Source organism: Molossus molossus, unplaced genomic scaffold (assembly GCF_014108415.1).
Source record: "Molossus molossus isolate mMolMol1 unplaced genomic scaffold, mMolMol1.p scaffold_m16_p_5, whole genome shotgun sequence".
NCBI lineage: Eukaryota > Metazoa > Chordata > Mammalia > Chiroptera > Molossidae > Molossus > Molossus molossus.
This window is the reverse complement of record NW_023425388.1, coordinates 17,928,520-17,945,001: the sequence shown is the minus strand read 5'-3', so window position 1 is coordinate 17,945,001 and position 16,482 is coordinate 17,928,520.

Below are 16,482 nucleotides of genomic sequence, written 5' to 3'. Positions count from 1 at the left end.
CAGAGACACATGCCCCTGACCGGAACTGAACTTGCGATTCTTTTGACCAAGGGCCAATGCTCTAACTGCTGAGCCAAACCGGCCAGGGCACTATTGCTATTTTTAATATTTTTGTTCTTTAATATTATACTAAATTTAAGTAATTAACACACTACTGTATCACATACTACATACATACTACAGTATTAGAGTATTTTTGTATAGTTCATTCTTTTTGATTATAATATAATTTACATATCATAAAATTCACCCTTTTATGTGTACATTTCAGGGATCAGTCTTTTCACATGGTTCCGCAATTATCAACACTATCTAATTCAGTATTAGAGTATTTTGCATTGAAGTATGTACTTACCAGTGTGTTTATATTTTCTTCTTATGTCACTAATTAGTGTTCTTTTATTTCAGCTGGAAAAACTCTTTTTTAACATTTCCTTTAAGAATGTCTAGTAGTGATGAACTCCTTCAGATTTTGTCTGAGAAAGTCTTTACTTCTCCTTCATTATGAAGGACAACTTTGTCAAAGAAGTAGTCTTTGTTGGCAGCTTTTTGTTTGTTGGTTTGATCTTTTGTTCTTTCAGCATGTTGAATATATCCTTCTACTCTCTCCTAGCCTGCAAGTTTCTGCTGAGAAATTGAATTCTAGCCTTTCAGAGGCTCCTTTGCATGTGAGGTCTTTTTTTTTTTTTTTTTTAAGATCATGCTGCTTTAAAGTTCTTTGTCTTTGATGTCTTTGATTTTTGACAGTGTTGTTTGATTGAACGAAGTTGGATGCGTCATATTGCAAGTACAGCAGGTAGTGTCTAAGAGATGAAAGCAGCCCCCAGGTGACAGTCAATATGGAAACAGGGATCTAAGTCAACCAGCCAAAGGACCTCCCTTCTTCCAGCAGTGTGAATGGTTGTGGAAGTGGACTTTTTTCCAGAGCGCCTAGATGAGAACTCAGCCTACATGATACTTTAATTCTGTCTTGTGATATCCATCTGAATACAGAACCAAAGTGGCTGGACTTCAGACAGTGGGTAAAATCTGGAAGAATTTTTGAGGAGCAAGATGAAAACAAATGAACACAAAAATATCTAGGTTGTGTTGAACAGAGTAATAGAAATATTGGAATTAAAAGTACAAAATACTAAGATATTGTGCAAATCAGTGGTAAATAAGTTATATATTCAATTCAAACAATAGTTTAGGGATAAATGCAAAGATATAGCAATGGTATTAATGGAGATAAATAAATGACATTTTTAAGGGAGGAGAATGAATTTGTGTACAATGATGTTAAGAAGAATCAAAAGACAAACACCGTTAAATATAAATGCCAATAATTTAATATTTTATAAGTGAAGTACATGTGTGTGTTGTTAAATAGTATTGTGATGGTGAAGAGGACCACTTTTACTTTAATAATGTTATTCATTATTTTATTTTTTTTTTTTCTGTATTGGTTTTTAGACAGAGATTCGGAAGGGAGAGGGAGAAAGAGATAGAAACATTGATTGGCCACCTCCTGCATGCCCCCCACTGGGGATAGGGCCCACAACCTGGGCATGTGCTCTGACGAGAAATCGAACTGGTGACCTCTTGGTGCATGGGTCAACGCTCAACCACTGAGCTACACTGGCCACTCTATTTTATTATTAGTAACAACAAAAATTTATTTTCCTTTTATGTTTTGAAATTTTAAGGAAGAGAACAATATATTTAAGAGAGTACATTAATTATACATTCCACACTGTAATTAATAGTTGTCAAAAAACATTATTACTGGATAAAACTGGTAAAAAAAAATCAAAGTTTATTTTTAGTACAACAGCATGTTCAATTCTTCTATTATAAATTAAATTTCAGCTCAGAATCAACTTGGATTCTTTTCCTATTTTCTTGTATTCCTTATTATCTTATCCTCTCATAAAATTTCTGCTCAAAAACATTTTTCTTGTTAGCTATAAATTCCTGCTACATTTCAAATAGCCCCAGTTCTCAGGGGTTGTTGAATTTACATGGGCACAAAATAAGACAATAGCTTTTAAGTTAGAGATATAAAACACTTGTAGAAATTCAACTGTCATGAAATTGTTTAGATGAGATAAAGATGAGAGCAAGGTGAAATGTTTCTTTAATCATAAAATCAGATCACGTAAGTGGCTATATAATTGATTTACAAGAAATATGACTTCTAAAATAAAATATGCTGCCCAGCCAGTGTGGCTCAGTGGATGGAGCATCGTCTGGTGGACTGAGAGGTCCCAGTTTGATTCCCGATCAGGGCACATGCCTGGGTTGCAGGCTCGATCCCTGGTAGGGGGTGTGCAGGAGGCAGCCAATCGATGTTTCTCTCTCACATCAATGTTTCTATCTCTCTCTCCCTTCCTCTCTAAAAAATCAATGAAAACATATTTTAAAAATACATAGCCCTATTATTTCTACAAATAATTACTTAATAAGTCCATACAGTAGATTGAATTATTATTGCTTGATGGGAATTTGGTTAGAATTGCATTGAATCTTGAGATCAGTTTACAGAGTTGACATCTTTAAAATACAGTCTTTCAATCCATGAATGTCATCATTTACTTAAGTCTTCTTAACTTCTCACATTATTGTTTGCATTTTTCAGTATATGTAGTACAAATTTTTCTTAGAAGTATTTTTAGGTATTGGATATTTATTTGGTACTATTAATGGATATTTATTTTTATTTCAGGTTCATGTTGCAAAGTAACTATTGATCTTTTATTGCTATATAGTATATCAAGAAGAGCAGTGAGCAAATCATAACTTTAATGGATTTTTTCATAGTGTGTTTATTTGTCTATCCAGTGTGTCATTTCTAGCATATTATTTTGGTTATTGTATCTGAATAAAATGAATATTAGAGGTAAGGTAGAGGTAAGCTGTACTCTTGTGTTTAAGTAAGTGTGAAATGGCAAAACATTGGGACAGAAGAAATGTTTTGTTTAACCTTAGTAATAAAAGCATGGAATAAAGTTGATAGCAAATGGTAGTAGTAATGGTAAAAATATTCCACAATGTGCTGAATAGGCTGAAAAGCAAGGCTGGGCCCCAAAGCATCTCTCCCCTGTTTGTGGTCATCCAAAGCCCATCTCACTGTAAAGACAGATGTTTAGGTAGTGATGTTTTCCAAATCTGTTTTCATTGTATAAATATATGCATTATGGGTTTCATGAATTTATAAAATAGCTAATTAAAACTCAAATAGCAGAAGCAATACAAATAGTTTACATTTGACCTGTCTTTGTAAGTCAAAATTTGTCTTCACTTTAAGGTTGAACTTCAAACAATTGAATGTAGAAACATATGCTTCTGTTAAAAAACAATGAACAAGACAGAAGCTTTGCGTTATAAAACAAAATTCTTTCACCAGAAAGAGGAGAATATTTACTTTAGTTGATATTGGATATGGCTTCATCTCATTAGTTTTAAGAGATTATATTCCTTTAGTTATAGAAGAAGTTTTATTAACAGCCTAAGATTATTTGGAGTTGTTTTATTTATGGATGTACATATATAAATATTAAGAATACAGTAAGACCTTACTTAACGTCATTAGCTCTTGGTAACTACAACTTTAAGTGAAATGATGTATAATGAAACCAATTTTGCCATAGGCTAACTGGTATAAACAAAAGTTAAATTTCTGTGGCACATTTCTAGTGGTGGAGCTAGTATAAGAATCCAAGTTTTGCCCTGGCTGGTGTGGCTCTGTTGGTTGAGCATCCCGCCATGCACTGAGATGGTCGGTTTGATTTCTGGTCAGGGCACAACCAGGTGGCAGACTAGATCTTCTGTAGGGGGCGTGTAGGACACAACCTATTATTAATGTTTCTTTTCCCCTCTCCCTTCTTCTGTCACTAAGCTCAAGTAAAAAAAAAAAAGAATTCAAGTTTCATGATCAAAAGTCAATGTGCTTAAATCTTCAATACTTTTTCAAACGATCTGATAGATAGCTATGTGTGCAGTCACCACTAGTCTTAATTCTGGGGTCACAATGCCTTGGTTTGAATTTTGATTGCATTGTTTTATGATCACGAGTATCATATTAGAGAAATTATTTAATCCCTCTGAGACTTGGTTTCCCCGTCTGTAAAACAGAGATAACAAAAGGGCCTCAATGATAAGGTAGTTGTAAGATTAATATATGTTAGTTGACAATATATATGTCAAAAGTTTCAAACCATATCTGGCACACAGTAAGAATTCTCTTTATTTTCTGTAGCCAGGGGTCCTTATTGTGAAGGTTGAAAGGTTTAAGTAGATTTTTTTCTTAATATTGTCATATTTATGACAATTTGACTATACAATCTGAAATTCATGGAAGGTTAGTGTTACAGTTTATATGATTGTCTGGGTTACTTAGCAGTTTGTTTTATTAGTCAAATAATTGCACTTATTTGGACATAGATAACTAATATATTTTTTTCAATTTTTATTAATTTATTTTTGTTACAGATATTTCTTCTTTTCTTCCCCCTAAACACTCTCCTCTTGATCCTGCCCCCCAGATAACTAATATTCTAAGATATTTCAGTACATTTTACCAAGATGGAAGAAATAAATATGCAGTCATTTTATTTTAATGCTGCTGGCAAATAAAGGTGAAATACAAGTAAAAATGTAAAGTGATATGTCTAGACATTTATATCACATTCTCCTAGCAAGATGTTAATGTGAGTTTTTAGTAGTGCATATATTAGCTAGTATAAGTGAGTCTGTCAGTACTTGTCAAATTATCAATTGTTAATGTGCAAAATAAAGTATCCAGAAGAATGAAGATGAGCTGCAGAGATGTTCTCTTCGGGCAACAGGACTGACAGCCTTACCGTGAATTTTTACCATCCAAAGTGAGTGTCTCTCTCCAGTGTTGCAAATGGTGTTCCACATGAGTAAGTGAAAATGCGAGGTTATAATGTGACAGAAGCTTTGCCTTCATCACACAGCTGTCCAAAACAAACATTTTAAAATGTATTTGTATTAGTGTGATCTTAGGAATCACATAATTTTCTTCTGCATTCAATGAATAACATTAAGGCTTTGTTGTCAGAGAAAAGAAAATCTACTGTAAGTCTCTGGATAGTTTCAGTAAAACCTATGCATCATTTAAAGAAGTTAGCAGACTGATTTAGCTATTGTTGTGGATTGAATTATGTCTCTCCAAAAATGCATATGTAGAAATCCTTAGCCCCAGTATCTCAGAGGTGGCTGTTTTTAGTCTTTACCGCAATAATGAAGCTAAAATGAGGTCTCTTGGGTGAGTCTAAATCTCATGTGGCTATTGCCCTTTTAAAAGAGGAAATTTGTACACAGATATTCAGAGGTAAGACATTTAAGACATAAGGAGAGAGAGAGGCCTGAAAGAAGTTCTTGATTCATAGGCCTCAGAAGGAACAAATCTTGCAGATCCCCTGATCTTGGACTTCTTCTCCTTCCAGAACCATGAAAAAAAGAATTTCTGTTGTTTAAGCCACCCAGGATGTATACGTTGTTGCAGGAAACCTAGAAAACTTATATAGCCGTCTTAGACTTCATGGACGCTTAGTTGCCAGTTTTCTACTTTGCTCTGGTTAGAGCTTTTTATCCTTCCCTTATAAAATGAAAGTCATTACAGTTTCAACATTTCAATGTATCAACTATTGATACTCACTTCTAGGAAAGAAGAGAGTGGGAACAGATATTTGAATAAAATCATTATCAACTCTCTGAGTTCCCCAAAATGTGGATCTGGAAAGGTGTTCAGAACTCTTCTTGGCAGGTTGATTTTTGGGAACTTTTATTGGAATAACTGTTTTCGGCCCAGAGTTTGGGAGGGTGGGTTACATGACTTTGTTTCTAAATTCAAAATTTCTTTCTTTAAGAATATTCTAGAGACCCATTGAAATGTCAGCAGCGCCTGGTTTCTTTCAAATACAATTTTCTCGGGCAAGCTCAGTCTTTCAGGGACAGCCCAGGTACAAGATACTACACAAAAGCCAGGATAGGACTGATTGTCTTTCCTTACATATAAGTTCACCATCCAGTTGGGGAGATAAACAAATTAGTAAATACATTAGAATACAGTGTGAGGAATGCAGAAATACCTGTGCAGTATTATAACAGAACCAGGAAGAGGGATAAGAAAGCTGAGAGCAGAGAAAAGAGAAATCAATGATAGCTTCTGGTTTGTGAAGCCCCAAGGCTGTTTACTGTTGCTCTCGCAGTGCAGGTATGGAAAAGACAGCTTCTCCTTCCCCAGTGTCTGACCTTCCCAGAAGAATTTGTATCTTGGTTCTAAGTTCACTTGAACTCTTCAGAGAAGTCATGATTTTCTGGCCCACCAGTGTGGGTGGTATTGAAAGCAACTTATTACATTCCACTTTTATGCATGATGCAGTCCTTTATTCTACAGCATGAGTTTTTATACATTGCATGTGAATGATTGATTAATTAGATGTCATAAATTATATATTTCAAACTGCTATTGGTTTTAATGCTGAACAAAAAGAAACTACACCTCCCAAGTGAGAAAAGTCAGAAGAGTTCCCAGCTCTATTGTTTACCCTGTCATTCTTTTGGATTGTTATTATTATTCTTTTTTTGAAGGGGGGATGGTAAACTGGGCTGCAATAAAACAGAGAAAGGTAAAGTCTGAAAGGGACAGCGATATGTTCACAGATTGAAATGACAAGAGGAAGTGATGAGTTTTTATGTGTTCAGTTTTGACCTTCGTAATTTAGATTTTCTTGAAGTAATGAAATAGTTATTATTGAAATTGCTTAATAAAGAATTGGCGCCTCAGTTTCTCACTGAAAATAACAAATTTTAAGATCTTTCTAGATGACATAAGTTTTTTAACACAGCCAAAATGTTATAGGAGAGAATATATTTTCCTTTTATGAAACACAACAAACATTCAGATAGATTTAAGTCTGAGATGTACATAGGTACATCTATAATCAATCTGTACACTGTTGATTAATGAATAATGTGAAAAACATTATGACGAGGGGAAAAATGTTCAGGTACAGTGTGTCCTACATATTTCTATGTCACCTGGTATAATCACTAAGAATTTCTAAAATATCTTTACTTTGAAAATGTTGGCTTTAGTAAGAAAATATATGTGTTTATACATAAATATACACTTATATTCTTATTCATTTTAATATTAAACTTTAATATTTTCTATGCGGAAAAAATTATCTGTGATGTTTATTTTTAAAAATGAGGTTCTGTAGCCAATATACGTTTACATAAATACATTGAATTTGTAGGTATCGTTACATATTCACTGTAATTTAGAATTGTGTCCCTAAGTTACTAATACAATTATTTTAAAATTATTCAAAATTATCTTAATACACAATCTATTGTATACTTGACTATAATATAAATGAACAAAACTAGAACTCTTTCTTATAAATCAGCCGACTGACAACCTTCCTTTGGCAATATAGAGTAAAACATTAATCCATTTAGATTATTTATATCAAAATAAATAATATTTAAATTATTTTTAGACCTAATAGGTTAATTTAGATTAAAACTCACAAGTTTCACTTTATACATGATTCAAATTATTAAAACTGATGGGTAACATTATTTCACTCATAAAATAATTTTTCATTATATTTTATTAATATGGTCTAAATTTGGCAAAGGATTGATAGACATACACTTTTTATTTTTCATGTATTTTTTCAAGTTTGAAAACATGTATTTGCAAGGATCTATGCATCCCTATGTTCATTTCAGCATATTCACAGTGGCCGAGACATAGAAACCACCGAATGTCCCTAGATGGATTATTGGATAGAGATGTGGTACATATATACAATGGAGCGTTATTGAGCCATCAGAAAAGATGAAATAGTGCCGTTTGCAACAACATAGATAGATCATGAGAATATAATGCTAAGTGAAGTAAGTCAGACAGAAAAAGTCAAGAATCATTATTTCACTCAAATGTGGGATATACAAATGAAAGCAACAAAGCAACAAAGAAAAACAAACAAAACTTAAGGCACAGAACAGTATGGCGGTTACACGAGAGAAGGGGGGAGGTAGGGAAATCAGGCATAGCTGGGGTGGGAGTCCCATAGAGAACACAGAACTAGGAGAAAATGTATTATTGGAATGATGTGAGCATTTCCCAGCTCTACTGTTCTGCTATGCACTTAGAACTCTGACACAAAGTTTCACTCTAATTAATAAAAAAGAATGGTAGATTACTCTAGGAAAACTAATGGGACCAAGGAAAAGCATGGAAAAGCATGGAAAAGCATGACATTTATTGTTCTCCAAGGGACAACCCAGTAATATCACCCTTATACGTAAGACCCCAGTTATAAGCTTTACTGGGCAAGTAGAAGTGTACAGTGGTCTTAATGCTTGTCTTCAATATGAACTGGCAGCTGAGATCACTAGAAATCAGATAATCATTTACACTACAGAAAAAATAAATAAAATTAAGTTAAATCCCAAATGAATTTCATCAGATAGTCCAGACCAAAAGCAGGAAATGCAATAAAAAGTCTATACCTTCACAGTGATAAAAGAATATAAAGCCTCCATGCATTTAGACTCACATACTATAGTAGAAAACACACAGACAAACACACACAGAGACGATTTTAGGTGAAAAAGCAGATATGATGTTTGAATTTGAATTATTTTAAAAGCAGATATATAAAATGGTATTTTTTACAAAAACACAGACATTAATTGGTCTTTCTATAACTCAATCCAATTTTCAATCTAAAAGTAAGGTATATAATACACCTAAAACTTTGTAACAAATTACACTCTAGTAATTTACTTATTATTCTCTGTTATATCACCCAACACATATTTGAAATCATGCATTTTGTTTTTATTAAGAGTGTATTATGAAGGTAGAAAATGAAAAACATCAGGGAATTAAATAACAATCACAATATTACTATGGGATTTAAAATTTGACAAAAGATCAAACTTAGGTTATGAATTAGACATTTAGGTAGTTTTGTTTCATTGTAATTATGCAAAATTACATAAATGCATCATCAGCTGCAAATAGTATGATTTGTTTTGCCAAAGAAAATAAAGGAAGCTTTATGTTTGTTTATTTAAATTCTGCACTCGAATTATAATGAAATTATAGAATATTGACTCTGGAAAGTTTCTAAGGTCTGTACCTTTACATTATATACTGGTATATTTTAGTCTGGTGAAGAATGTTAGCTATATTTTTATGTTTTTTATTGATTTTATTTTTTAAGAAAGAGGGGAAGAGAGAGATAAAACACCTATGTGAAAGAGAAACATCGATCGACTGCCTCCCGCACACCCTGTTCTGGAGGTGGAGCCTGCAACCCAAGAATATGCCTGACCAGGAATCGAACAGGGACCTCTCAGTCCATGGGACGCTGCTCAATCCACTGAGCCACACCAGCCGGAAATGTTTGCTATATTAATAAACAACAAAGCCAATTTACATTTCTGAAAGCAACTCTAATAACAGCTTCAAACTGTCTTTTTTGGAAAATATCATACAATTTAATTATTATTGAACAAAGTTAGAAGAATTCATTATTAGAGAATATAAATCATCAATTTTATTAGAGCATGAAATTAAGTACCTCATATAGAAGGTGGAAGGCCCAAGAGTTTAAAGATGATGCCATTGACATGTCATTTTTTCCTAATATAATGTGATTAGTAGCTGCATTTATATAAATGGATGGAAGGACCTGGTGGTATTAAGTGCACACACCAAATAATTCTATTAAGATTTCTAAATGGCCTGAGCTTATATTCATTTAACAGCTCAATTGTATATTCTCCTCATATAAAACATCCAGGTTGAATTTTCATAACCAGGGGAAATGAGAACTTGAGTTAATTATTCCAATAACTTAGACTAAAGTCACACTTGGGGTTCTAAGGAATTGGAAAGCAGGAACAATTTATACTTTGACTCAGAGAAGTAATATTCTATGCTAGTTTCCAAATTAATATGATCTACTCTTTTGGCTCAGATGTTTCTTCAGAAACCTCAGGGGAGGAAAGGAGAAAAAATAATCTGTGTAGCAGACATGGCAAGGGGAATGGGTAATTAGTAAGTCATGTGAGTATGCTCTTTCGGTTATGTTTCACTGAAAGACTGTGTATTTTATTCTTTCCGTAAAATAAAAAAAGGCTAATGACATATGGCTCATCCAGATAACAATTTTTTTTTTCTTACAAAAGAGCCACAACATAAATTCTAGAAAATTAAGTTAAAATAAAATGTAAGAGCTTCACGCTGAAGAGAATACATCTGATGGAGACAATGGATTTGAGTTTGGATATCCAAATTCAGTTTTCTCGGAAGATGATCACATACTTATGTGTCACAATGCATACTTGAGGGTAATTTGATTTTTTCACAACCTTCCTTAGGATTATTGTCTTATCATGCAATATGACCAGGATGCGCGACTGTTACCAGATTGGAGGGTGGAGGAGCAACAGAAGACAGACAAAGGAGGAGAGCAGGTGAGGACAACGACATGGAGAAAGAGGAGAGGGCGAGCAAGAAGAAAGAAAAGAAAGGAAAGTTTTTTGCATATTTTTAGTTTACTGTTGAGACCATGTGAAGCTTTAGTGTTTGAATAGCTTTGCAGTGATTGCAATACAAACATCAGCTCATAGCTTCTCAGCTTGATGAACTTGAGCATTGTTTCTAAATAGCTGATGGCAATAATTTTGCTATGGCAGAAATAAGCTTTTTTTTTTTTTTTCTCACCAGAGTTTTCATTTTTTGTTCAGATAGAGCAGGAGAGAGAGAGAGAGAAACATTGACGTGAAAGGGACACATCCAGTGGCTGCCACACGCACAACCCAACCAGGGCCAGGGACAAACTGCAACTGAGATATGTGCCCTTAGCGGGAGCTGAACCTGGGTCTCTCTGGACCGCAGGCTGACACTCTAACCACTGAACCAAACCGGCCAGGGCTAAGCTTTTTAAGTTAGTATATTCTTGACCATTTTATGTCTATAAATGTTGGATAAGATTCCTAATTATCCAAAGATCACAAACTACAGAGGCAACAGCTAAAGGAGTCTTGGTTAAAATGAACCTCTCAAACTTGTTGAGACTACTAAGTACCCATCTAACTCTTTGTAAAACAGGAAATAAAACAAAAACAAGTGACTTCTAGAACCAGGCTTTGATTGTCAGATTAAATTTCAAATTCTAGAAAAAAAGTATGCTGCAAACAGGAAAGTCATGTGACCATGAGCGTGAGGAGAGAGGCGGGCAGAGGAGGGCCTGAGGAATGGTCCCCCAACCAGAGACCAGCGTGAAGACAGACCTGCGCGCTCAGGTCGTAGCCTTGAGTCCAGGTTTAGCTTGACACGTGGTTTACTAGGAAGGGAGTAGAAGACATAAATCTCAAAGGAGATACTGGGACCAGATCCAGAAGGGCTTTGAATGTCAGGACGAAGGTTTTGACTTCTGACCTGTATGCTGTGCAGATGGGTAAGGGGAGAAGCAGAGGCATTGTCAATAGTGCCAACTGTGAGGAGGAAGAAATGAAGCAGAAGCAGGATCCAGGAAGATCACTTAGGAGATTCTTGGCATAGTTCAGAAAAGAAATAAATTACGGCCCCTGTGACATAATAAGAAAAAAATATATATGTATATATATACACACATATATATATACACATACACACATATATATACATATATATATATAAATACATATTATGTATATCCTATTCTTAATAGAGAACTTAAAATCGATTGCAGCATTAAAATTTTAATAAAATCACAAAATCAATTGTGGTACTCTAAGGATCTTACTTAGATCTTTAAAACGATTATCTGGCTAACCTTGCATTAGACTGGATGCAAAATCTGTTATTCTGTTCATAGATATTTTAGGAATATATGCTTTCAGTCATGCACAAAATTTAGACTTAATTCAAGTCTGCTTGGTTTATTTGCTTGTGATTTATAGTTTTCAGACATAAGGAGACATCAAAATATTGGTCACTACTGAACATGAGAGATATTGGAATTAGTGAGAATGATTGGCAAATCCCAATTAAAACCAATCCAGGAAATTTAACATGCTTTAGGCAAAAAGTAATTCTCTATTTTAATTGTCTAAACTTTTTGGTTGAGTCTTTTGTTGTCAAGCAACTCGTGTGTTCAACATATGACATGCAAAACATCAGTCGGCTCACTACAATTTCATCAAAATACAGTGGGATACTTTTTCATGTATTTGCTTATTCCTTTTTTTTTTTTTAATGAAGAATAGTAAAACAAAATGTAATCATTTCTAGATGTTTCAAATAAATAAAAGTCCATCAGCACCATCCGTTCCTGTGCCCACCTCAAACTCAGTCCCTAAAGTTTCTGTTTCATGTTTTTAAATTAGGTAACAACATATTTCTTAATATAATACACCATACTGTATTTCCTGATTTATCAGCTTTTCACTACATCTATTGACACTTCATTCTAAAAAATAAGGTTAGTTTACACATTCTTTTTGCCTGGAAATCTTACCATCTCCTTCACAGTGTTGGCATGCTTAAGATCTCTGATTAAGAGAAGCCACTTCTGCTACCATAGCTGGAGTGATCTGCCCTTTACATTATTTCTCCGGCCTGTCTCTATACTACTTAGCTCCCTGTACGATCATCATAATAGTGATACCTCGTTACTGGTAAAGAGGACTCTTGCTCCGATTAAAGTGAGTTTCCTTTAAAACAGGTATGTAACTTCTCTTATTCACTCTTTATTCTCAGCATCTGTCACCTAAAAACAGTCAATCAGTATTTATTAAATAAACAAGCTTTCAAATATTTTCCAATGAAAATGTATCTGTGCCTTGATCTCTTTCATTATTGCATAGAAAACCATTCTATAAATATATTTCAATTTAATGGCCATTCAATCACTGATAAATATTGAGATTTGAAGGCTTTTTTTTTTTTTTTGGCAATTATAAAACCTGTTATTCTGAACATCATGTTGCCTTAGGCAAAGGTGAAAAAATTCATTCTGAGGTTTATACACAGGAGCTGAAATTCCATGACTGGTCTTTATATGTTCCCCTCTATAGTGCATGTAAACTGTATAAAACAAAAATTATACTCGCTTTAATTTTATTATATATATATTTAAATATAGAAAAAGGATAAAGAAGCCAGAAAAACATGTAGTTTAAATCGCTTAGTATTTTCAGTCTCCTCTGAAAATAAAAATACTAATTTTATTATATTTTTTAAAATTGGGGATGCATTAATAAAATGCATTACAAAAGTACTAAAAGAAAGTATAACAAATATTTAACTACAACTGACTAGATACAAGAAAGGAAAACGTTGGAAGATGTTACGTGCTAGTCTTTCATACCTTCAGTATATTCCTGCAGAAGATGAGACAGTTTGGTCCCACCTCTGCTGTTTGCACAGGGCGGGGGGGGGGAAAATACTCTGGAGAATAGAAATATTTAGAAGGAAGTGGAACAACCAAAGATCAAAATTTTGCTTCACACATAAATAACGTTGGTGTGAAGATTAAGTACATAAATAAGGAAATACACACATAAAAATTGGGAGAAATGATCGTGCAATAAATGTAAAATCACTTTCACGAAGTAACATTTTCTTGTATGCCTACACAAAAATATAATGAATTGTACTGAAATGACCTTAGAAGTTACATTTATGAAATTTCATGTTTAAAATGTACCTTTACACCCAAAGAATTTTATATGCTTCTGTGAATATATCATAATGCAGCCAGAATATTTTCAAGAAATAGTATGTTTATGTTTTTTCAGATAAATGTCAGTGTTGTGATTTGGTGCTAAATATATCACATACAAATTTATACTATTGAATGGAGCAAGTCTGTTACAATTTTCTTCCCAAGCACTCTATTTTTCTGAGCTGTGTTGGAAGTGAATGTTGTGTTTTGTTAAACAAGCAAATTTGCATCTGTAGTCTTTTTCTATAATGAGTAAGTTGTGGGTTTACCTTTAGAAATTCAAAATAGCTGATGCTTGCTTGGGATCATCTTTGCCTAGGAACCTCCAGAAAAATGAGGAGAGCATATTGTCTTTTTGCAACAGAAATGCTTATAGAAAAGTCTGATTTCTTTCATTCTTTACACTAAGTACTTCATATAGATACTCCAGAAGGAGAAAATAAGAAAATAATTTTTGGGCTCAAGATGTATATTAGGATTAACACCTGTAAAGAAAATGGGGAAAAAGCAAGAATATTTGAGCATGAGAAAGGTGCAGAGGACCCCGCAGAGAAGGTCTGAGATTTGTGTATGAACATTGTCCTCCATGAGTACAAACTGGCTGGCCTTTACATTCCCACCTAGATCATACCCTGGGAAGATTCTAACCTTAGGCAAAAACGCTCTCTGCAACCTCCAAAGATCCTGAACTGACTGCTGGTTGTAGGTTTTTGCTGAGTGAACAGCTCAGTCATTGATCACATCTTTCTTTGAAGAAGGATGTAGGCAGCACAAGGCCTTGCCTACTGCAGGTTAACTCTACAAGACCAACCCTCTCCAGTTCTGCATAAACATTCAGGGCCAGCTGGACCCTGAGTGTGATGGGCCTCTCTTCCTCAGGGAAATTTAAAAGAAGACAGTTACTAGAACAACTTCAGTCTCGGACACTGTAGCTGGTCTCAGAACCAAAATTGATTCATTTTTCTTCCTATTTGACGATCCATTCTAGATTCCCTTCTCTTTAAACGATTCTATTTTTTGACCAGAATTGCTTACTTAGTATGGTGATTTGGACTTTGATTCATGAGAAGCCTGAGTTTATATTTCTGTTATGTAACCCCAGACATATGGATACTTCCTCTGGGAATAAAATGTCTTTGGTACGATGCGAACTGTGTACCCAGAAGAATGGCATGTCTAGTATTACCTTCAAACCGATACTTTGTCTATGCTCTCAGTAGGCCCTTGCAATGCTTATCAGGACAGACACTTCTGAGTACGATGACCACGTAGACAGGCATCTTTGTCTTATGTGACATTATATGGAATTTTATACTAGTAGCACTCAGATGTTGGTGCTGGCTGACAATCTACATGTGAGAAAGGGAAGGCGTATTCAAAATGTACATACATGTGGTAGTCAGTAGCCAGAACACTCAAGCAGATGTCCTTCTATGTAGCCTCCAACTCTCCCGTTAAAACCGCTGCATGGGTGTGCTCATTATGCCACTGTTGGTATTGCCAATGACAAAGGATGGCTGGTAGACTCCTGCCCTGCTATTTGTTCTACTTGATAGTGCTACATTAAAATTTTTCTGCTGGGTGCTAAAATGTGGTGAATATCATCCACATGTCTCTACCCAAGAACTCCTTGTTTCTCATATTCCGATATTTTTCATTCATTTCATTCTTAACCAGCTGCTAAGGCCAAACTCCACTGATAAGGAGTGTGTAGAAAATTTCACATGTATAAAAGTAAGTATGCCACCCAAAGGTTTGCCCATCGGGGGAGTTTTCCATCACCATTGTTTTCAAGGCCACCCTGACTAGAGCTGTAGACAACTGCCTACCATTTATGGCTTATGTCCATGTACGAATGGATGCTACCTCCTGTGCATGCTTTGATTCCTTAAGAGTGGAACTAAACTCCATCAGTTGAGGTAGAGTTCTGCCCACTATCCCCATTCTGGTTCAACATAATAATAGTGTTTTTAAGCAGAGAAAGGAAACAAAAAAAAAAAGAAATATATTTAAGAATTGGATTAAAATATACGACTGCTATTTTCACAAACTATGTGTACGAAAAATCCAAATACATTTGTAACTCACATAAATTTTAGAATTAAAGTGTGAGTTTACAAAAAACTCATGTTTAACTCTATCTAACAATTAAGTTTAGTTATATATGCCAGGATTGCTATTTGGCCAATACAGGTTTTAAAGAAAGATGCCACTTACAAATGTATCAAAAGATTAGAAATGAATCTAACAAAAGATGACTGTCTACAGAGAAAAATGTAAATGAGATAAATTCAATAAATGAATGAAGCAGTATAATAATGGGGTGAAGACATTTTAAAGACCTCAATTATCTTGAACAGAATCATAGATTCAATGCAATTAAACTGAAATTTCAGCAGAATTTATCTTGTGGATATTAGCAAATACATTCTAAAATTTATAAAAAAGTCAAAAAGGTCAAGTAAAACTAGGACACATTTTAAGAAGAATAAGGCACGGGATATATTCTACTAGATAACAAGGTTTATTATAAACTTTAATAAATAAAGAAATGAGATATTAGCATAAAGTTAGGCAAACAAAAGAATGGGACAGAATAGAATCTCTAGAAATAGACATAGGTATAAATGGCACTAATTTACAATAAAATGGAGTTGTGGGTACAAGACAAGTTTTACAATTAAGAGCCTGGGGTTGATGACACAAGCCTACCTCCCTCTGATGATCACGG